The 24,145-nt window shown below is 36.3% G+C and overlaps 1 long non-coding RNA gene across 4 annotated transcripts in view; it reads right to left on the bottom strand.

Moving 5' to 3' along the window:
* LOC140608988 (uncharacterized) overlaps positions 1-24,145 on the bottom strand; it is a 103,777-nt gene that overhangs the window by 75,596 nt on the left and 4,036 nt on the right. Inside the window, exons 2-3 of one of the 4 annotated variants that reach the window (XR_012010990.1) lie at positions 8,847-9,007; positions 8,460-8,616 (exon numbers count right to left, since the gene is read on the bottom strand). The exons of 2 other annotated variants lie outside the window; for them this stretch is intronic. This is a non-coding gene — a long non-coding RNA (uncharacterized lncRNA). The remainder of the gene's footprint in view (positions 1-8,459; positions 8,617-8,846; positions 9,008-24,145) is intronic. One more of the 4 variants, XR_012010991.1, reaches the window with a different exon arrangement.

Here is a 24,145-nt window from a genome sequence, read left to right as displayed (position 1 = left end):
TGTGTCTGTTTTTATGCCAATACCATACTGTTTAAATTATTCAGCTTTGTTCTCCTTTCTTGATTGCTTCAGCTACTTGGGGTTTTTGGTAGTTCCACAGAAATTTTAGAGTTGTTCCTTCTATTTCTGTGAAAAATGCCATTGGAATTTTAATAGAGATTGTATTGGATCTGTAGATTGCTTTTGGTAGTATGGACATATTAACAATGCTAATTCTTCTACTACATGAGCATGGTATATCCTTCCATTTATTTGTGTTTCCTTCTATCTCTTTAGTCAATGTCTTATATAGTTTCAGTGTATTGGTCTTTTTTCCTTGTTAAATTTATTCCTAAGTATTTTATTTTTTTCTGATGTAGTCGTAAATGGGATTGTTTCCTTAAATTCTCTTCTTGATACTTTACTATTAGTGTGAAGAAACACAGCAGATTTTTGCAAATTCATTTTTGTATCGTGCAACTTTACTGAATTGTTTATTCCAGCAGTGTTTTGATGGACTTTTTAAAGGGTTTTCTATATATAGTATCAAGTCATCTGCAAATAGTGTCAGTTTTACTTCTTCCTTTTCTTTAATTTCTTTTTCTTGCCATTTAATTGTTCTGGACTTCTAATACTGTGTTGAATAAAAGTGGTGAGAGTTGAATCCTTCTCTTATTCCTAATCTTAGAGGAAAAGCTTTCAGCTTTTTACCATTATGAGTTTAGTTATGGGCTTGTCATATATGGCCTTTTTATGTTGAGGTATGATCCTTCTATATCTGTTTTGTTGAAAGTTTTTATCATTAAAAAATGTTGAATGTTGTCAAGTGCTTTTTTAAAAATATTTACTTATTTGAGAGAGAGAATGTTGTGGGGGGCAGGGGTCAGAGGGAAATGGAGAGAGAATCTTAAGCAGACTCTGCAGTTAGTATGGAGCCCAAAATGGAGTTCAATTACACAACCCTGAGATCATGACCTGAGGCAAAACTAAGAGTCCAACACTTAACTAACTGCACCACCCAGGCATCTGTCAAATGCCTCTTTTTTTTTTTTTGTATCTAATGAGATATTCATGTCATTTTAATCCTTCACTTTGTCAATGTGGCTTATTACATTGATTTGCAGATGTTGAACTATCCTTGCATCCCTGGAATAAATCCTATTTGATCATGGTGTAGGATCTTTTTAATGTATTGTTGAATTCAGTTTGCTAATATTTTGTTGAGGATTTTCACATCTAAATTCATCAAGGACATTGGCTTATGTGTTTGTGTGTGTGTGGCATCCTTGTCTGGCTTTAGTATCAGGGTAATGTTGGCCTTGTAAAGTGTGTTTGGAAGAGTTCTTACCACTCTTCTATTTTTTGGAAGAGTTGGAGAAGAATTGGTATTAATTCCTCTTTGAGTGTTTAGTAGAATCCACCAGTGAAACTATTTACTCCTGGACTTTTGTTTGTTGGAATTTGATTACTAATTCAATCTCATTACTAGTAATTGGTCTGTGTTCAGATCTTTGGTTTTTGTCATTATTTAGTCTTGGTAGGTTGTACATTTCTAAAAGTTTATCCATTTATTCTAGGTTGCCCAATCCATTTATTCTAGGTTGGCATAAAATTGTTTATAGTCTCTTACAGTCCTTTCTGCTTCTGTGGCAATAATTACAGCATCTCCTCTTTCATTTCTCTGATTTTTATTCGAGTCATCTTTTTTTTTTTTTCATGGTGAATTACTAACTTGGACTTTGTGACTGGACTGGATGGCGCCTGTAACTTTTTTGGATGAAATTATTCAGCAAATGTATCCTTGAAAATGCACCCTTGAAGATTTCAGCTGTACTTTAGAGTATCCATTGTTTAATTATAAAAAAGAAAAAACTTTACTGCTTAAAAAAACCACTACAAATACACTTACTGTGGCAAAGTTTAAAGATATTGATAAGGGGAAATAAGGAGAGTTTTCATTCAAAAGTAACCACTTTTGGGGATCCCTGTGTGGCTCAGTGGTTTGGCGCCTGCCTTCGGGCAGGGCGTGATCCTGGAGTCACGAGATCGAGTCCCACATCGGGCTTCCTGCATGGAGCCTGCTTCTCCTCTGTCTGTGTCTCTGCCTCTCTCTCTCTCTCTCTCTTTCTCTCTCTATGTGTGTCTCTCATGAATAAATAAATAAAATCTTAAAAAAAAAAAAAAGTAACCACTTTTACAGGCCCGCTAACAGCCTTATTTACATCTCTATACCTCTTTTTTTTTTTTTAAAAAAACAGTGAATTGTTGGCTTTAATCTTCAATAATACTGACCGCTCACTTTATTCCCTTAAGATCTAGGAAACATTTATGGAAGAACTGATGCTATTTTAAGATCCTCTAAAGAGGAAGGGGAAAAAAAGATGATCTAAATAGGGTGACAAAAATGCTTTAAAGATTTTAAAAACACACTTACTTTCTATGAGTCTTATGAGGTTCTAAATCTTTTAGAAGTAGAAGACATCTTCCATAGTCAAATTTTGGATAAAAACCTAGAAAACATATCATACCTACTATTCTGCTCAGTATTAGTATTAATCTTTCTCATGGGTTCTAGCATACCAGAGATCTCTAACATCACCAGTGTTTTCATTAGGCTCATTTTCTTTGCTCACTTACCTCCTCCTGACCATGTGTATCATCTTTGCTCCCAGGCACAGGCCTTCTCTGGAGCATTTCTTCAGCAATTTCCAGATTACTCTTAAAATAAGTCATAAATACTAACACATCTTTGAGATCCTTATGACTCTAGACAGAGTTTTGCATTTTAAACTATACTGAAAACTAACTTCATCAAATATAAGACACCATTCACTGTAAGTTGTATCACTATTTGTGGTCCTAAGAAGAAAGATGCTGCCAATTAAATTATGGCACGCCATTGTTTCAAATTCTATGTACAATTAAAAAAGGTTAAAATGGGAAAAAGTAGTTTATAACAAATGAACTATAGCATTTACTTAACACCTACACATTGCATAGAGAATATTCAGTCACATAGCATGAACAGATTTTTAGCACACACTACACATTAGGTTATGTACAGAGAAGTTTAAATTAGAATAGACATTTTTGACATTTAATTCATTTATTTATATTTGGATTGAAATCAAAGCAAAATGTTAAAATATGAACATTTATGTTTCTATAGAGAATATTCCTTTTTCAGACTTGACTTTACAGTCTCAGAGTGAGAGCAGAGGCTATTCATGTGATGTTGAATCTCCTTAGCTCTTTGTAATTTGTCCTGAGAGACAACAGAATTTTAAGTTCGACCACTTCAAGAAGCATGCATGACTTCTTTCATCTTTAAGATTCCAGTTAGTCACTTAATTTAATCCTTAAAAATCCATTAGGCTTGGAAAATGCAGATTTATTCCAATTTATGTTTATTATATCTTCTGTTTGGCCAGTTTAATTACCAGACTTTACAGTTGTAAAAAGGAAGACTCAGGCCACTTAACTGATTTGTCCCTCAGCATGTAAATGGGTTCTTTCCTGTCCAGGGAAGTCTGTCCAACACAAAGTTCAATAGTTTTCACACTTTAATTTTACTGATTCAAACATTTTTTTCAGTTGCTTCAGATATTCTCTTCTGAAATGAAAATTCATATTTCTGTCACCTTTTTAATTATTCTGTCCCATGTTGGCAGATGCTGCCTTGTATCCAAATCCAGTAATATAGTTTCCCCTGGGGGAGAGAAAGACACATGCCCTATTTGTCCAAAAGAGTAATTTGCTATCCAGAATATAAATGTAGAGCTCCTACTCAGTAAAATATGAATTAGCCCTGAGGGGGAAGAGTAAGGGAACAACTAACTTTTCATAAGCTCCCATCGTTTTTCCTTTGAATTTTTACCTTATTCTCATTTTCTTGCTTTAAGATAGATTTTATTTATTTATTTATGAGAGACACAGAGAGGGAGGCAGAGACATACACAGAGAGAGAAGCAGACTCCCTGTGGAGAGCCCAGTGTGGGACTCTCTGTCCCTGGACCTGAGGATCAGCCATGAGCCAAAGAGAGACGACGCTCAACCGCCGAGCCACCCAGGTGTCCCAAGATAGATGGTCTTTAAAGCACATGATAGAAACAGAAAGAAACATAAAAATGCTTAAAATGTAAAACTTTGATGAAGTTAAAAAATCACACTGGGAATATACAGGGAAATAAAAAAATCTGTGATCTTTGGTGGAACTAATTTACCTTGCTCTGTACTGAGTAGTGATGGTATTTCGAACCCCTTCAGGCTCCTCACCCTCTCTCTCCTTTTCCTGCCTCCTGGAGCCAAAACTAAACCGGTTAACTGGAAAACAAGCTAGATGAGGCTGAGCAAGGATTGACATGTATCACCTAGGGCAAACTTTCCCCTCCAAAAGCAGAAGCAGCCTCAATCTGTAGGGAAGGTAGACCCAAGAAGGCATTAATTAACCAAGGTAGTGGAGGGAGTCATACAAGGGATTTGAGAGAAGATGGTCAGAGAATGAGGGCTGAGTTAGTCTGTGATGGTATTTTAGAAATGGTTGCATTTGGCAAAAGACATCCACATTCTCCAAATAACAAAAACATTTGCATCCAAGTCATCTGGATATTTTTGCTCCCCTATGTAAATACTTCTGGTGGTATTTACAAATAAATACTTCAATCAGTGTGGGAGACAAGTCTAATTGTTTAAAATTCCACTTTATTTCTTTATCACTTCATATCAGTTATAACTGTAGCATCTTTCACTTAAGAGGTTACTGAGGTTTTTATTCTTAATCTTGAAATGTGATGCCAGACCAGGCCATATTATTTTGTAATCACTGGGTTAATGTCTCTCTACAAATCTAACTTCTACTAAAATGATTTCCCTTAAAAAATGTGGGATATTTAACCATTCCAATTTTGCCTAATGAAGATGATTAAAATACATTTAAACAAGTGTGTGCCTCTGCTATAGAATGAATGTGTTCCCTCAAAATTCATATACTGAAATCCTAACTTCCAATGTGATGTTATTCAGAAGCAGGGCCTTTCCAACAGACACATGAAAAAATGTTCGATATCACTTGGCATCTGGGAAATACAAACCAAAACCACAATGAGATACTACTTCACACCTGTCAGAATGGCTAAAATGAACAAATCAGGAAAAAACAAATATTGGCAAGAATATGGAGAAAGGGGAACTCTCTTACACTGTTGGTAGAAATGTAAGCTAGTATGGCCGCTCTGGAAAACAGTATGGAGGAAATTCCTCAAAAAGTTAAAAATAGAGCTACCCTATGATCCAGCAATTGCACTATTGTGTATTTATCCAAAGAATACAAATAATTGTGATCTAAAGGGGCACCTGTACCCCAATGCTTATAGCAGCAATATCCACAATACCCAAACTATGGAAAGAGCCCAGACATCCATTAACAGATGAATGGATAAAGGAGAAGTAGGATACAAATACATATACATATACATATATATATACACACACACACACACACTTATATACATATATATATATGCACACACAATGGGAATATTACTCGATTACTCGGCCATCAAAAAAGATGAAGTCTTAGCATTTGCAATGATGTGGATGGAACTGGAGAGTATTATGCTAAGTGAAATAAGTCAATCATAAAGATATCATATGGTTTCACTCATATGTGAAATTAAAAACAAAACAAAGGATCATAGGGGAAGAGAAGGAAAAATAAAATAAGTTGAAATCAGAGAGGGAGGCAAACCATCAGAGACTCTTAACTACAGGAAACAAACTGAGGGTTGCTAGAGGTGGGTAGGGGGATAGGCTAACGGGATGATGGGCATTAAGGAGGGCATGTGATGTGATAAGCACTGGGTGTTATATGCAACTGATGAATCATTGAACTCTACATCCAAAACTAATGATATACTGTTAATTAATTGGATTTAAATAAGATATAAAAAAAAAAGAAGCAGGGTCTTTGAAGGTGATTAGGTTATGAGGGTGGAGCTCTCTTAAGTATGCTTACTACCCTTATGAAAGGGACTCCAGAGAGCTCTTTTGCCCCTTCCCCCACATGACGACACAGTGAGAAGATAGCTTTCTATGAACCAGGAAGCAGATCCTCACCAGATTTTAGACTTCCCAACCTATGGAAGTGTGAGAGAACAATAATAAATGGAGTCTTTGGTGTTTTTGTTTATGGCATTTTTGTTATGGCAGTTTGAACAAAGACAGTCTCCAAATGGATGATAGCATTTTCAAAGAAGAATTTTACAGGTATTTTTTGTTTGTATTTATATAGTATAGGATGTATCTAAATTCAGAGTTATTTTTATTTTTATTTTTTTTATTTTTTTATTTTTTAAATTTTTATTTATTTATGATAGTCACACAGAGAGAGAGAGAGGCAGAGACACAGGCAGAGGGAGGAGCAGGCTCCATGCACTGGGAGCCCGATGTGGGATTCGATCCCGGGTCTCCAGGATCGCGCCCTGGGCCAAAGACAGGCACCAAACCGCTGCGCCACCCAGGGATCCCTCAGAGTTATTTTTAAATCATAAATAATTTTAAATGCAAGCAAATAAAAATGTAATTATAAGGTGGTAATATTTTCTTAATATTTCAATCATTTTTAGTAATATAAATACAAGCAAAATGATGAAAGAAAAATTTAATTATATCATAGCTTCATTTCCTGTTTTCATTACTCATTAAACCTTGACAAGTGTGGTAAATGAAATGTACTATATAATTACAGTGTGCCACAGATTCCTTTGGACACCACCTACATTAATTGTAAGGCTATTTTAAAATGAAACATGTATAGTATGCCAGGTGGCTGATATGAACTTCTAAGATCATCCACCATCTTCCTCTCTAAAATTATTCTGTTCTTTAGCCTATCAGTAAAAACATAACCACTGAGATAGCTAATATTTATTCAGTTTTTACCATGTGCTACATACTCTGCTAGGCACTTTAGAAGTTATTTTATTTAAATCTTTTGAGAACCCTGTAAGCTAGGTGTGATTATAATCTCCATTTTACACACACAGTACCATATGCTTAGCTATGTATTTTCTGTGTGCCTTCTGAGTACAGGTTTTTAGGAAGGGGCTAAAAGAACCCTGGTGGTTATAAATAATAATTTCAGCATAATAAGAAATTACATGTAGGGCCGATTTTATTTCCAATGATGGGTATACTGACAGTTTGCTGTCACCAAGGGGCTTAATGCTATTTAATAATTTGCCCTTATCCTACACATAATTGCATTCATAATATGTTATTTTATTTCTAAGTTTTTAAAAGTTTTCAGAAAGCTGTGGTGTGTAAGCCGTTCTTTCTAGTAATATATGTAAGGCTCATTTATTCTAGAAAAATGTGAGACCCAGAGATAAAAATAAAAGTTGTTATCCCATTTCCCATAGGAAACCACTGTTAACATTTTATATATATTCTCCCATTTGTTTTTATCCATGCATATGTAAATATATACATTTAAATTCAATTGGAAACATACTTTGTAGCTTGGTTTGGTTTTTCTGATTTTTACAATTTATTTGATCATATATCAAAACATTTTCTTACATCATTAAAATTTCTTCCACATAATTTTAACCATAACACAGAATTCTGTTGTATGATTATACTCTAATTATTGGACCAATTCTTTATTGTCAGACATTTAAATAGGTGGAGAAAACTTTAAATACTTAGTCTTATTCAAGTTTTAGGTATCAGATCTTTGATGATTAAAAAATAATAACAATATGCCCAGTAAAAGCCTTGAGCTAAATCTTTCTTGATCTAAATTTTAATCTAAAAGTACAGAGTTGAAGGCAACCTCAGAGGAATTTAGCCCATCTTCCTATTCCTGGAGAGAAATATATCACTATCCCAGATACAGGTCTCTAGAAACTATTCTTGAATTTAATGAGGGAAGCAAATTCCATAACCCCTTCCAATGTATTATTACAGAGTTGGTGTCAAAAGCATAAACTTTGGAGGTAAACAGACCCTGGGACCAAATATCAGATAAAGGACTTTGATCTTGGACACTGACTTTATTACTTGCTCTCATTTTCAGTTTCTATAATGATTCCATCATGAGGTTTCTGCAAGAATTCCATGAGATAATATAGAGATTGTCCAGCAAAGCTTAAGTGTTGAACATATGCCAATTCTTTTTGTTTTACTAAATCTGTAACATTTCCTTGTGTTCTTTCTACAATGAAAAAATACCCACACATCAATATTTATGGCACTAAATATACCTGAAGACCCTTACTAAATCCTCTGAACTGCTTCTCCAAACCAAACTAATTCATTTGACTTTTTCTAAACTCTTCTTTTGTAATTCTTTACACATTCAGACTCCTAAATTTTGCGACTTTCAAATTAGGATATATCACCATTGGTCTGGCTAGTAATGCAGATGGTAAGGAATTCCCCTGTACCTTCTATATTGTTACATTTGTTGCCACACTCACAAGAACTTGCTGAATTCTTCAGAAGTTATGATGTAATTAACTCAGGTTCCACTTATAAGGCCGTAACCACTGCTTCCTTGTGCTATACACACACTGATTCGTCATCTCACTTGAAGCAGTTCCATCATTGTTTCAAGTTGGGTTCATTGACTTGGACCTGTTTTCCAATATCAGAGTATTTGGTTTTAATCAAATGGTCTTGTCATCTACACATGTACTTTAGTCTATTTTTAAATTACTGGTGAAAAAAAATAAATTGGTAAAATTTAGAGGCAAATGAGTTAATACATATCCCATAGATAATGAGTTAATACATACCCCATAGTTAATACAACCATTACACATCAATGTGGCAGAGGATAGCAGTGACATAGAAATAATGGGTACCTCTTTTGTAAGCAGGTTTCTTTTCATGTGAGTCCAGTAGCACTGAAATTTTCTCCAGTCTTCTATGTTTGAGTAGATTTTAGTGTGTCATCTGTGTGGATTATGAATTTGTAGGCTTTGGCTCTAAAAGCTGTAATTACCAATGCTTGAAAGACATCTATCTGTGAGGGTGAGGACATGAAGAAGATAAACCAAAACCAAGATATATAACTACCACACCCCACCTTCCTATCAGAAACTTTGTATGTTTTTTTTTTTAAGATTTTATTTACTTATTCATAGACACACACAGAGAGAGAGAGAGAGAGAGAGAGGCAGAGACACAGGCAGAGGGAGAAGCAGGCTCCATGCAGGGAGCCCAATGTGGGACTCGATCTCGGGTCCCCAGGATCACACCCCAGGCTGCAGGCGGCGCCAAACCGCTGCACCACCCGGGGTTCCTGAAACTTTGTATGTTTAAAGTACATTAGGACCTTTAGACAGGCCCTTCTATCTGGGTGCATCATCAGGTTGCCTGGATTGTACATTATCAATCTCTCAGGCAGTAAATGTCCTCTCTCACATACACTATTAGCTCAAAGGTTCTTCAAAGCCTAAAGGTGGAAAAAAACCAAGCTTCTTTATTACCGAGTGATCATATTCTTGACAATGATTATAAAAGCAATTTTTATAATGAGGGAGAAACACTGGGCCTAGAGTCAGGAGACTTCATTTCCAGTTCTGAATCCCTCATGCGTTAACTGTGAGCCCAGCGGAAGCTTGCCTCAGTTTCTAAGCAAGCCTCAATTTCCTTATCTGTAAAATGGACAATGGTTCACAGAATGGTTGCATACAAAAAGATCACAGATATGAATATGCTTTAAAAATACTATGAGATTTCTATAAAACTCAGGCTATATAGCAGGGGGAAAAAATAAAAGTCACACTATTTCATTGGAAATATGGACAATGGTTTCTGCTTTCATCTATGACTAAATACTGAACATATATGTTTTTAGTATTTCTGAATTTGTTGAAGGCATATCTATGCTATGAGTAGCTATGACTTGGAAGTGTTGTGAGAAATGACACTATTCTTTGTCATTGAAAATTAACAAAGCAACTAATCCTTTCAGAGGTAGAGGTAGCTTAGACCTGACTCATAATACTTGCATTCTGTCTGATTTTCTTAGATTTTCTTTAAATAAAACTTAGCAGTCTTCTAAGAACAAATGAAATGAGACTAGCCCTTGAGTAAAAACAGTGGGCGGCTAACGCTTCATTCCTCAATAACATGTTTGAGTCCCTTGTTTATTTTTGTGTTATTAAGTGACACTTAAATAAATACCTTGTTGAGTAATGATGCTGTGGCAAACCTGAAATCTTTTTAAGACACTGCTCTGCCTAAGGTGAGCGATTAAAGCATGTATAAAAACTAAGTCCCCTTTGGCTCATCTAGTCAACCCATAAGTAGTACTAGAAATGAAAAATTGTGTGGGGCTTATGACATGGCCAGAGGGAAGAAGGGGAAGGGCAGGAGAAGTCTCCCTGGAAAAATGAAGAAAGTGTAAAGGATGGCAGGGAAACTAATAACTAAAAATTGATTCTGACTATAGATACCAGTATATTAAGTTGATGCAAAATAAGGTGGCATGAGATTTGCTTTTTTTTAAAAAAAAAAAAAAAAAAAAGCGTTTTCCCTGTATAGTATAATAATAACCACTTTATTTTAAATGTAGCCAGGAAGGGCTATGTTTGCTCATGTGATCAGGTTTCTGCACTTCCCACACCTGGGGAAGTATCAGCTAATATTGATTTAGCACTAATTTATACCTGATGGTCGGGGCCAACTAGAATAGAAGAGAACTGGTACAAATTAGTGGGGCCCTGGGGTCCCAGAAAGAGGCCTGGGGCCTGACTGTTGTATATCAATACAAATCACCCTTTCTGGGAGGGAATGGAAAAATATTTTAAAGGACCTGAATCTGGTGTGCTAAAGATTCCCTTTAAGAATGCTGGGAATGGATGAAATCAAGTTACATTCTTAGATTGTATTAAGTTTGTTCATTAATCTGGGAGCCAAGCAAACTAGAAGCAGAACAGGCTTTAAAATATCTGACTCATTATTATATTATAAAGAATATTAGCCAGTCATATACCTATTCCTCTTTGAAATTCCCTGTTTTAAAAAATCTCTAAACTAGTCTTACATTATAAAGATCAGTGGAGATTTTTTTTTTGAACCATAGAATTAGATACTTATTCTTTGAAAACTGTTTTCTTTGGGTAATTTCCATGAACACATGTTAGTTATCAACATTTTTGTGTTTGGCTAAAAAGTGAAAAAATATTTGGGGCTTGGAATTAAATTTGGTGAACTTTTATTTATTTCTAATCCATTGTCTCCCAGATTTGCCTGATCATAATGATCACCTGGGGAAGTTGTTAAAAATTTTATAGTCCTACCCTTCTAGCTCCCAGACATGCAAAATTAGACTTTTCAGGAAGGCAGGCTAAAATCTATAATTTAACAGCAAAGACCTCAGCTACACCTCATGATTTACATATTTGAAAAATACAGTTCTGTGTCCTTGTCCTATTCCTCATGATGTCAGAGCTCTTCAAACCCCCCATATCTCACTTTTCCTCAGTGACTGCGGGCTTCTTCCTATTCCATCCCACCTAAGGAATAAGGCGCATTCCCATCAATCACTGTGGCCTTCGGTAGCAATGAGTCTCTACTACAGTGGCAGTGGACAGCATCTATAGTATTGGGCAAGGAGATGATGGAATAGAGAGAGGGAGGTGTGGTCCAGAGAAGCATTTCTAGAGACTCTGACCCTCCCCCTGACAACCAGTTGTAGATGACTTTGCTGCCTCCTGAAGTGGCCACACTCAACCTCCCATTGTGCTATGTAAAATGTTTTTTTACCTCCACTCTCCTATCTCCTGTAATGGCAGAGGGGGGGTGTCATTGTCCCTTTTTGTGAAACTTGTGCTCCTGATCAAATTCTCTACTGCCTCATGAAAGCTAAATCTATGAATCCTCCTCCTCTTTCAGACTTTGCTTTTTCATTTTTTTTTCTCCTTTGGCCTCTTTGGCTTATAGGTGTATCAAAAGACATGTCTTCCCTATTTTTTTTTTAAGATTTTATTTATTTATTCCTGAGAGACACAGAGAGAGGCAGAGACACAGGCAGAGGGAGAAGCAGGCTCCATGCAGGGAGCCTGACGTGGGACTCGATCCTGGGTCTCTCAGGATCTTCAGGCTGAAGGCGGCACTAAACCGCTGAGCCACCCAGGCTGCCCCCCTATTCTTTTTAAACTAAACCAATACATGCCTTCTTGGTCTCTGTTGAACCCCAAGATCCCATTTTCATCCTTGCTTTATTTTTACTGTCAAATTTCTCAAAAAGAACATTTTACATCAATCATATTTTACTTCTCAATCTTTTCATGAACCCAACTATAACCTGGCTCCCACAGAGCCATATTTTATAGATCCTGTTGGTTTGAAATTACTTGTGTTCAGATCCAATGACTTTTTGTGTAGTCCTTAACCTTCTTACCCACTCAGTAGCATTTGATATTGCTGATAATCCTATTTTTTTTCAAAACTTTATCAATTAGTGATCATTTAATCATAAGAGCAGTAATCTATTCAAACAATTAAAACAAGGGGGATTTTAATATAAGACCTCAGGAAGCTTTCCCACAGAATGCATAATTAGAGAAGGATTGGAATCAGGAACTGGGAAGCTATCTGTAACCAATAAAGTTTTAACAAATGATTATTGATCACCTGTTATATTCTAGGCACTGGCTAGGTGTTAAGTGATCAAGTACTGAACAGAATAGACAAGGTCCTGACCTTAGAGACTTTACAATCTAGTGGAGGAGGTTAAACATAAGCAAGCAAACAAATGTGCATTTACAACTTGTGATGAACATTACAAATGAACCAGATTTGCTTAATGATAGATTGTTATAGGGTATTAGTGACAGGTGAGGACTCACAAAGGATACTCTGAAAACATGACATTTAAACTGAACTATGAAGAATGTGAGGAAGCCACTCAGGGAAACTGAGGAGTGTGAGGGATGTGGAAGGAGTGTTTCAGGCTGAAGATAACCTGTGTGAAGACCCTGCAGTAGGGTTTTGGAGTAAATGAAAGGAGACCATTTTGGCTGGAACTTAAAAGGTGAGGCAGAGAACAGAGCAAGATTAGTCTGGGGAAGGAGGCTGAAGCCAGATCAGGACAGGCCTTTTAAGCTATTTTAAGGAATTTGGATTTGATTGAAAAGTAATTGGAAGATATTGAACTGATTTAAGCAGCAAACAACATGGTCCAATATATTTCTAGGTTTATTGCAACTGATAAGCAGAGAATCGATTAAAGAAGGCAAGAGTAGAAGTGGAAAGACCAGTTGGCAGCTGTAGCAATAATGTAGGTAAGAGATGATGGTAGTTTGTGAGCTAATGGAGTAGCAGAGGACATGGAGAGAAGGGAATGGATTAGACATATTTTTGTGAAGAGCAAATGAGAGGACAAGATAATGGGTTGGATTGGGGAGGGAAGGAGAGTGAGAAACTTAGAATATTACTCAGGTCATGTTATTTAGAATAACTAGGTGGATGGTGATACCATTTACTGAAGTGGGAAAAAAAATATAGATTGAATTTTTTTTTTGATGGGAGGGGAAAGCAGGAATATAAAAATTAAAAGTTTAGTTCTATTTCAATACATTACTATCAGATATTCATGGAGACTTGACACATCAGATAGGCAAAGGAATGTTGAATTTGAAGGAAATGCCTGGGCTGGAGATACTGATTTGGGAGTTGCCAGCATTTTAGAATACTTAATGTCATGGGAATGGTTGAAATCACTAAGAAGAAACAAAAGATAGAGCCCAATTTATAGAGGGGATTGGAGGAAGAAAAACTCCTGAGGGATACTGAACAGGAGTGGCTAGAAAACTAGGAAGCAGAAATATGTACTTATCAATAGTTATTTGAATGTAAATGGACTTAACAGTCCAATCAAAAGACATAGGGTGATGGAATGTATAAAAAAGCAAACCCATCTATATGCTGTCTACAAGAGACTCATTTCAGATCTAAAGACACATGCAGGGGTACCTGGGTGGCTGAGTTGGTTAAGCAGCCAACTCTTGATTTTGGCTTTGGTCATATCTCAAGATCCTAGGATCAAGCCATGTATCAGACTTCCCACTCCTCAGAGAGTCTGCTTGAAATTCTCTCTCCCTCTCCCTTTGCCCCTCCTGCTGCACTCTCTCACACATACTGTCTCTAAATAAATAAATAAAATATTTAAAGACACACGCATATTGAAAGTGAAAGGATGGAGAAACATTTGTTATGCATACAAATGTCAGAAGAAAGCTGGGGTAGCAATACTTTTATCAAATAGTCCTTAAAACAAAGATTGTAACAAGAGACAAAGAACACTATATAATAATAAAGGGGACAATCCAACAAGATATAACAATTGTAAATATTGATGCACCCAACATGAGGGCACCCAAATATATAAAACAGCTAATAACAAACATAAAGGAAATAATTGATAATAATATAATAATAGTAAGGGACTTTAACACCCCATTTACATCAATAAACTGATCATCCAAACAGAAAATCAAAAAGGAAACAGTGACTTTGAATGATACACTAGACCAGATGGATTTAACAGATATATTCAGAACATTCCATCCTAAAAAAATAGAATACACATTCTTTTCATGTGCATAGAGAACGTTCTCCAGAATAGATCACATATTAAGACAGAAAACAAGTCTCAACACTTTCAAAAAGAGCGAAGGCATGCCATGCATCTTTCCTGACCACAACACTATAAAACTGGAGGTCAATCACAAGAAAAAGTCTGGAAAGACCACAAACACAAGGAGGTTAAATAACATGCTACTAAACAATGAATGAGTTGACCAGAAATCAAAGAGGAAATTTAAAAGTACATAGAGAAAAATAAAAATTAAAACACAATGGTACAAAATCTTTGGAATGTACCAGCAGCAGTCCTAAGAGGGAAGTTTAAAGCAATGCAGGCCTATTTCAAGAAACAAGAAAAATCTTGTTTAAAATAAACAACCTAATCTTACACTTAAAGGAGCTAGAAAAAGAACAAACAAAACCCCAAAACAGCAGAAGGAAGGAAATAATAAGGGTTAGACCAGAAAGAAATGATTTAGTTTCTATTATAGAAACTAAAGAAACAATAGAACAGATCGATGACACCAGGAGCTGGTTCTTTGAAAAGATCAACACAATTAATCAACCTTTAATCAGTTTCGCCAACAAACCAAACCAAAACAAAACAAACAAGGGAGGACTCAAAATCACAAATGCAAAAGGAGAAATAACAACAGACACCACAGAAATGCAAAGGATTGTAAGAATATTATGCAAAATAATATGCAAAAAAATTGGACAACCTAGAAAAAAATAGATAAATTCTTAGAACCATATAACCTACTAAAACTGAAGCAGGAAAAAAATAGAAAACATGACCAGATCGATTACCAGCAATGAACAAAAGTCCAGGACCAGATGGCTTCACGGGTGAATTCTACCAAACTTTAAAGAATTTATATCTATTCTTCTCAAACTGTTCCAAAAATAGAAGAGGAAAGAAAACTTTCAAATTCATTCTATGAAGCCAGAATTACTCTGATACCAAAGCTGGATAAAGACACCACAAAAAAAGAGAACTGCAAGCCAGTATCTCTGATGAACATAGATGCAAAAATCCTCAACAAAATATTGGCAAACCGAATCCTACAATACGTGTAAAAAACCATTCACCACCATCAACTAGGATTTATTTCCAGGATGCAAGGGTGTTTGAATATTCACAAGTCAATCAACATGATACATCACATCAATAAGAGAAAGGATAAAAACCATAAGATCATTTCAATAGATGCAGAAAAAGCATTTATCAAAGTACAACACCCAATCATAATAAAGACCCTCAACTAAGTAGGTTTAGAGAGAGCATACTTCAACGTAATAAAACCTTATATGAAAAACCCACAGTTTACATCATAGTCAAAGGGGAAAATACCTGTTTTTCCCCAAAGGTCAGAAACAAGAAAGAGTGTCCACTCCCACCACTTTTATTTAACATAATACTGGAAGTCCTAGCCATAGCACTCAGACAAGAAAATTGAATAAAAGGCATCCAAATTGGTAAGGAAGAAGTAAAACTTTAACTATTTGCAGAGGACATGATACTAGGTATAGAAAATCCTAAAGACTACACCAAAAAACTACTAGAACTGGTAAGTACATTCAATAAAGCCATAGGATACAAAAATCAATGTACAGAGATACATAATATTTCTATACATGAATAGTGAAACAGCAGAGAAATTAAGGAAACAATCCCACTTACAATTCTACCAAAAATAATAAAATACCTAGGAATAAACTTAACCAAAGAGGTAAAAGACTTATACTCTGAAAACTATAAAACACTGACAAAAGAAATTGAAGAGGACACAAATAAATGGAAAGACATTCCATGCTCATGGATTGGAAGAATATGGTTAAAATGTCTGTACTACCAAATGCAATCCACAGATTTAATGCAATTTCTATCAAATATCAAGAGCATATTTCACAGACCTTGAACAATCCTAAAATCAGAAAAGAATCAGAAAAGATCCAAACAGCCAAAGCAATCTTGAAAAAAAAAAAAAGCTGGAGGTATCACAATTCCAGACTTTAAGTTATATTACAAAGCTGTAATAATCAAAACAGTATGATACTGGCACAAAAATAGACACTGATCAACAGAGCAGAATAGAGAGCCCAGAAACAAACCCAGAGTTATATGGTCAATAAATCTTCAATGAGAGATACAAGATTATGCAATGGGAAAAGACAAACTCTTCAACAGATAGTGTTGGGAAAACTGGACAGCTACATGTAAAAGGATGAAACTGTACCACTTTCTTATACCATACACAAAATTACACTCAAAATGGATTAAGGACCTAAATGTGAGACCTGAAATCAGAAAAATTCTAGAGGAAAGGACAGAAAGAAATTTCTCTGACAGTGGCTGTAGCAACATCTTTTTAGGTGTGTCTCCTGAGGCAAGGGAAACAAAAGTAAAAATAAACTATTGGGACTACATCAAAATGTAGCTTTGACTACATCAAACCTTCTTCACAGCAAAGGAAATAACAAAACTAAGAATCTGGTCCAATCAAGAATGGGAGAATATATTTGCAAATGACATATCCCATCAAGGGTTGTATCCAAAATCTATAAAGAACTTATAAAACTCAACACCCAAAAACCAGATAATCCAAATAAAATATGGGCAGAAGACATGAACAGACATTTCTCCAAAGACCACCTACAGATGGCCAGCAGACACATGAAAAGATGCTCAAAATCACTCATTATCAGGGAAGGGCAAATCAAAACTACAATAAGCTATCACCTCACACCTGTCAGAATGGCTAAAATAAAGAACTCAAGAAATAGCGTTGACAACAATGTGGAGAAAAAAAAAAAACATCATACATTGTTTGTGGGAATGCAAACTGGTATAGCCACTGTTAACGATAATATTCAGGTTCCCCCCCCAAAATTAAAAATAGAACTGCTATAATCCAGTAATCACACTACTGGGCATTTACCCAAAGAATATGAACACACTCATTTGAAAGGATATATGCACTCCTATGTTTACTGCAGCATTATTTACAATAGCTAAATTATGAGAGCAGCCCAACTGCACATCAACAAATGAATGGATAATGGAGGTGTAGTATGTATATACAATGGAATATTATTCAACCATTAAAAAAGAACAAAGTCTTGCTATTTGCAGCATGAATAGAGCAAAAGAATATAATGCTGAGCAAAAGAAGTCAGAGGAAGACAAATACCATGTGATCTCACTCATAAGTGGAATTTAAGAAACAAAACAGCAAACAAAGGATAAAAAAAAAGAGACAGCCCAAAAAACAGATTCTTCACTACAGAGAACAAATGAATAGTTACCAGAGGGGACGTTGGTGGGGGGATGGGTGAAATGGGTGATGGGGATTAAGAGTATACTTATCATGAAGAGCACTGAATCATGTATAGAATTGTTGAATCAGGGAATCCCTGGGTGGCTCAGCGGTTTAGCGCCTGCCTTCAGCCCAGAGCATAATCCTGGGGTCCCGGGATCGAGTCCCACATCAGTCTCCCTGAATGGAGCCTGATTCTCCCTCTGCCTGTGTCTCTGCCTTTCTTTCTCTCTGTGTCTCTCATGAATAAATAAAATCTTAAAAAAATTGTTGAATCACTACACTGGAATTAAAATTTAAAAAATAATAAGTAGGAGTTAAAAAAAAAAAAAGGAAAAAAGAAAAGTAGGTGGTAGATCAGGCAATTGAAGTTAGACTCCAATAGGAGAGTTCTTTTGTCAAGAAGTTGAGCCTGACCAACTATGTTGAAAACTGCTAAAAGTTGGATTAGGATGATATCCAAGGAATATTGATTTGGTCTGGCAATATGGAGGCTGTTGACAACATTGATTAGTAGTTTTCAGTGGCATGTGCAGGTGGAGGCCAGATGAGAGTATATTGAACAAGAAATCAGAGTTAACTTGTAGACAATGTTCTCAAGAAGAGTTGCTATGAAGGAATCAGGGAATTAGGGCTGCAAATGGAAAGGGATACAACAAGAATCTTTGCTTTGCTTTTTAAAAATGTTCCAATGGAGCTTGTTCATACATATTGGGAATAATAAAGCATTGGATAATGGACAAGAGGGAGGGGAAGTAAGAAAGGGATTTAAATCACAAGTAGAAGAAATGACTTTTGGTAGAAGAGGAGAAAATGTACCACTTATAAAGGAAAGAGAAATTGGGCCAAATGTCAAAAGATTTGTAGACTTGATGGTAGGGATATACTGCAGTTGTTCGCGGGGGCGGGGGGTGGGCAGGCGGGCAGGTGTAGGGATGGCTTTAGATGATTGAAAAAGAAAAGGGGTAAGACATAAAATAATCATCTTGCAGAAACTGAACATTCTGCCAGGTTCCTTTCTCTCCCCCCCCTTTCTATTCCCCCTCCCATCAAATTTATTTTCAGAAACACCAAACTCCATTTGATTAAAGATTGCTTCTTTTCTGCCTTCTTTTCTCGTTTATTTTGTCCTTGATTCTCTTGTTCTTTATTCCTACATTCTTCTCCCTTGTTCCCCTCGCTTCAAGTATTGGATATATGTGAATACCCCTAAATCCACATCTCTGCTGTTCTCAACTTCACTATCATTTAAAAACTACCTTCAAACATTTTTTTCCTCTTTTTTCTTCTTGTATCTATATGAGATGGTTGGAATCAACTACACTTATTGTGGTAATCATTTTGAAAAATATATATGTGAATCCAATCCTTGTGCTGTGAATCCAATTCTTGTGCTGTATATACCTTAGACTTATACCATACTGTGTATCAGTTACAGCTTAATAAGACAAAGAAAAAAACTGCCTTCACTTGAATATCCTCTGGTTCTTTTATTTATAGCTGAATTCATAATTATCTTCTCATCAAATCTACTCATTCTCCTGGCTGCCATGTCGAAGCCACTACTATCCTGCCAGCATTACAATCCTGAAGCTTCAGAGTTGTCTGACCTACTTTCAAAGTCCCTCAGCTGAGAAGATCTATCAACTTTCATGTTTTCCTCTCTACATCCTCTGTCATTCCCCTAACTCTCATTACATAAACTCACATGGATTATCACCCAAGACTGCTAAATCATCTTCCAGTATGCAATCTCCTATCCAGGTTGAAAACTGTCCTTGCATCAGTCTTCATGAAGCATAGCACCACTCATGTTCTCCCTACCCATTTGAGAGTCTGATGGCTCCTCACTACATACTCTATATAAAGTACAGGCCTTGCCCACTAACACCCATGACCAGTCATCCACAGATCCAGGTTTGTCTTTCATCAATAATCAATCAAGGTAGACTGTCCAATTATCTCGTAACATATCCTGTGTCTTCCTAAAGACAAGACTTCCCCATATTTTTCTTCCTGGTGCCTTTCCTCAACAGTGATCTTTCCCTCTCATCACTTCCATGTTCTTTTATTTACACCTCTCCTCTTGAAGACATATGTTTAGAAATCATTTTTGCCTCGATTTGTAGGCATAGCTTTTTGCCTCTGATAGACTACAATTTACCAAAGTGTGAGAACGGATGTGCCCTACAGAGTATACAGCAGTGTCTGACACTCTGAAAACATTTAATAAGGAACTTGATGAGGCCTGCTGCCAGTAATGTGTTATTAAATCTTCATATAGGCTAATTAGATGTATTAGTACAGGCTTTTTCAATAAGATGCTGAATAGGACACTGAAAGTTATGTGCTACAAAAAGCTTAAAATAATAACAAGAAACTTCTCTCATCAAGCACTGATGAATTGATTGCACTTTAACAACAGTGCCTTAACTCACTCATGTAGTAAAAAGTAAAATTCAGACACATAAGAGGAAATTAATCCAGAACACATTTTAATCACTCTGAAATCTCATAAAAAAACAAAGTAACACTATGATAATCAAGCATACTCTCTTCATAGGATTACTGCTGCTCTCATGCATTGTTGACACTGTGTTCAGAGCTAAAACAAATACAATGCCACAGCATGAAAAGAGAATATCTGCAGTTTTCTTTGGTCCCCACATCTTCAGCTTCTGAATGTCCTGGCTTTGTACAATATAGTCTTTTAGTTAAGTGATAAAAGTCAGCTTATATATCAGCTTAGGGAATGTGCCCCTGGCATCAGAGTTGGCTATAGAAATTGCTGTGGAAATGAAAGCTGAAAACCTGGTGGTCCTCATCACTGTTTTCTACTCTTTTTTTAGATTTTATTTATTTATTCATGAGAGACACACAGAGAGAGAAGCAGAGACGTAGGCAGAGGGAGAAGCAGGCTCCATGCAGGGTGCCCGATGTGGGACTCGATCCCAGGATCCCAGGATCACGCCCTAAGCCAAAGGCAGATGCTCAACTGCTGAGCCACCTAGGCATTCCTGTTTTCTATTCTTGTAGGAATACTTACATACTTGCTCTTTTGATATTTACTCTTTAAAAATTAGATAACCCCTATTTCTATTGCTTCTTTTGGACTTCTTTTAGAAAAAAGCATTGGGAAAAAGTTCCTTGACATTGGTCTTAGCAAGGATTTTATGGATACAATGCCCAGAGTACAAGAAACAAAAGCAAAAACAAACAAGTGAAACTATATTAAACTAAAAAGCCGGGCAGCCTTGGTGGCTTAGTGGTTTAGCACTGCCTTCAGCCAAGGCGTAATCCTGGAGACCTGGGATCAAGTCCTACGTCGGGCTCCCTGCGTGGAGCCTGCTTCTCCCTCTGCCTCTCTCTCTCACTCTCTGTATCTCTAATGAATAAATAAAAATTAAAAAGAAAAAAGCCTTCTACACAGCAAAGGAAATGGGCAAAGGATCTAAACAGATACTTTTTTCAAAAAAGACATTCACATGGTCAACAGGTACATGAAAAGATGCTCAACATTATTAATCATCAGAGAAGTGCAAATCAAAACCACAATGAAATACCAACTCACACTTGTTAGAATTTCTTTTTCAGAAAAGACAAGAGATAACAAGTGCTGGTGAGGCTACGCAGAAAAAGGACCCCTTGGGACACCTGCGTAGCTCAGCAGTTGAGTGTCTACCTTTGGCTCAGGTCATGATCCTGGGGTCCTGGGATTGAGTCCCACATCACACTCCCTGCTGGGAGCTTGCTTCCCCCTCTGCCTATGTCTCTGCCTCTCTCTGTGTCTCTCATGATTAAATAAATAAAATCTTAAAAAAAAAAAAAAAGAAAGAAAAAGTACCCCTTGAGCACTGCTGGTGAAAATGTAGAGTGGTGCAGCCACTATGGAAAACAGGATGGAAATTCCTCAAAAGATTAAAAGTAGAACTAGCATATAATTTAGCAATCCCACTTTTGGATATATTTCCAAAGAAAATGAAATGAGTAGGTAGGTCAAAGAGATATTTGCAAACCCATGTTCATTGCACATTTATAATAGTCAAGACATGGAAACATAGAAATATAAAATATACACAATACAATGTAATATTCTTTAGTCATAAGAAGAAAAAATTCCTGCCATTTGTGATTACATGGATGAAACTTAAAGGCATTTTGCTAAGTAAAATAAGTCAGATGTAGAAAGACAAATACTAAACATTCTTACTTATATGTGGAATCTAAAAAAAATAAATAAACCTGAACTTATCTAATAGAGAACAGATTGGTGGTTACCAAGGGCAGGGAGTGGGGAGTGAGGGAAATGGGTGAAAGTGGTCAAAAGATACAGACTTCTAGTTATAAAATGAATAAACTCTGGAGCTGAAATATACAGTGAGATGACTGTAGTTGACAATACTATACTGTATATTTGAAAGTTGCTAAGAAAATAGATTTTTAAAAGTTCTCACCACACGCATAGGTCATGGATGTGTTAAATAACCTTATAGTGTTCATCATTTTGCATTATAGACCTAGATAGCCCCAAATCATTATTAAACTTACACAATCTTATGTCATTATATCTCAATAAAACTAGAGAAAAAAAAGCAAAATTTGTATTATTTACATGAAATGTTCCTTTCTACTTAAACACATTTTTTTTTTTCAGTTCCTTTATATAGGCCTCTTGAGAATAGCCGTTCTTAACAGTGAGAGAGAACTGTCTACAAGTCGGCAGGATGTCATTCCCTAACTGTCCTCAACTGTGCTTCTCTGTCCATTTCACTTGGTTATTTTTTTTTTCTGCAAATGTCAACTGCCTGTTTCTCCATCACCAATTTCACTGTCCATTTCAAACCTCTGATGAGCCTCCAATATCCACTAGGGCTAATATTTTTCACTTTGCCTGTATACTCAGCAGAATATAATTTATGCTTTCTTTTTGAACACCAATTCCAATGCAAATATCTGTGTGGTTTATAGGAGCTGCATGGCACATTTTTTTCTGCTTTGTGGCTATGTCTTTTCAGCAGATCTACCTATGGTCGTATGTATTTTTTCTGATAAAAGGCACAATTTGGGTTCGACAAGCACTTGTTAAAATTTGCTACTCTTTCAACAATATTGAGCATATATGGATCGTCTACCATGTACCAAGCACTGTTATGAAGATTCAGCAGTTGTAAAACAAAAAGTCTTGCTTTCATAGTTCTTATATTCTAGATGGACAAAACAAAAAATAATTATAATAGGTTGGATTGTGATAGGCTTTCTGGGGGAAAAAAGTAGGATACAGATTAGGAAATGCGTAGGGGTGTTTGCAATTTTTAAAGGGTTTTCAGAAAAGCTCTCATCATGAAGGTGATGACTTCTGAGTAAAGAGCTGGTGGAAATTAGGGAGCAAACCATGTGAATATCTGGGGCAAGAACTTTTCAGGCAGAGGGAGCAGCACCCAGTGCAAAGGCGCACGCAGGCTGTCACAAGCAGTAAGGATTTTTATTGTAAGCATCTGCCAGGGACAAAAATTCAGGCAAGGCTTTTTTTGTTGTTGCTATAAAGAATCTACCTACAACAGAGTTTAATCAGCTTAAGATGAACATCAGTGCAGATCTGTTTAGTGTTCTTTCTCAGCCATGACCTCATTGCTAATACTGACAGCCTGGACTGCCTCTTAGATTTGGATGAATCTTGGACATGCAGCCTGGCAAACCTGGATGAAACCAGAAAAGAGAGGTTTGATTGCTCTGTAGGCCCGATGCTCCTTTACCTCATTTTCTCTCTACATGGGGCCGGATATTAATCATATGTAGTCATTGATTCCAAGTTTTAATTTAACCTAAAACATGTCCATTACTATATATGAACGAAGAAGATAATATACTAGAACTTTACCTCAAATGAGCTAATGGTAATTTCTGTCCCACAGACAGCCAAGACATAAGGCTACTGAGAGCAAAGGTGGCTCCCGTGCCATCGAACTGTTTTTTCAATGTTATTTTCTTCTAGTCAGGGCAACATAGTAAGGAGGTCATTACTAACATTAAGTCTCATATAGAATTTCCAGAGATTGTCCCACTTATATTCAACCAATAGAAATAATCTGCCCTGGACATTTTTTTTTTTTTGGATTTTATTTATTAACAAGAGACACACAGAGAGAGGAAGAGACATAGGCAGAGGGAGAAGCAGGCTCCATGCAGGGAGCCCAATGTGGGATTCAATCCTGGATCCCAGGATCATGCCCTGAGAGAACGGCAGA

This window comes from Canis lupus, chromosome 18 (genome assembly GCF_048164855.1).
Source record: "Canis lupus baileyi chromosome 18, mCanLup2.hap1, whole genome shotgun sequence".
Classification (NCBI taxonomy): domain Eukaryota; kingdom Metazoa; phylum Chordata; class Mammalia; order Carnivora; family Canidae; genus Canis; species Canis lupus.
This window is presented reverse-complemented; position numbering and strand designations above follow the sequence as displayed.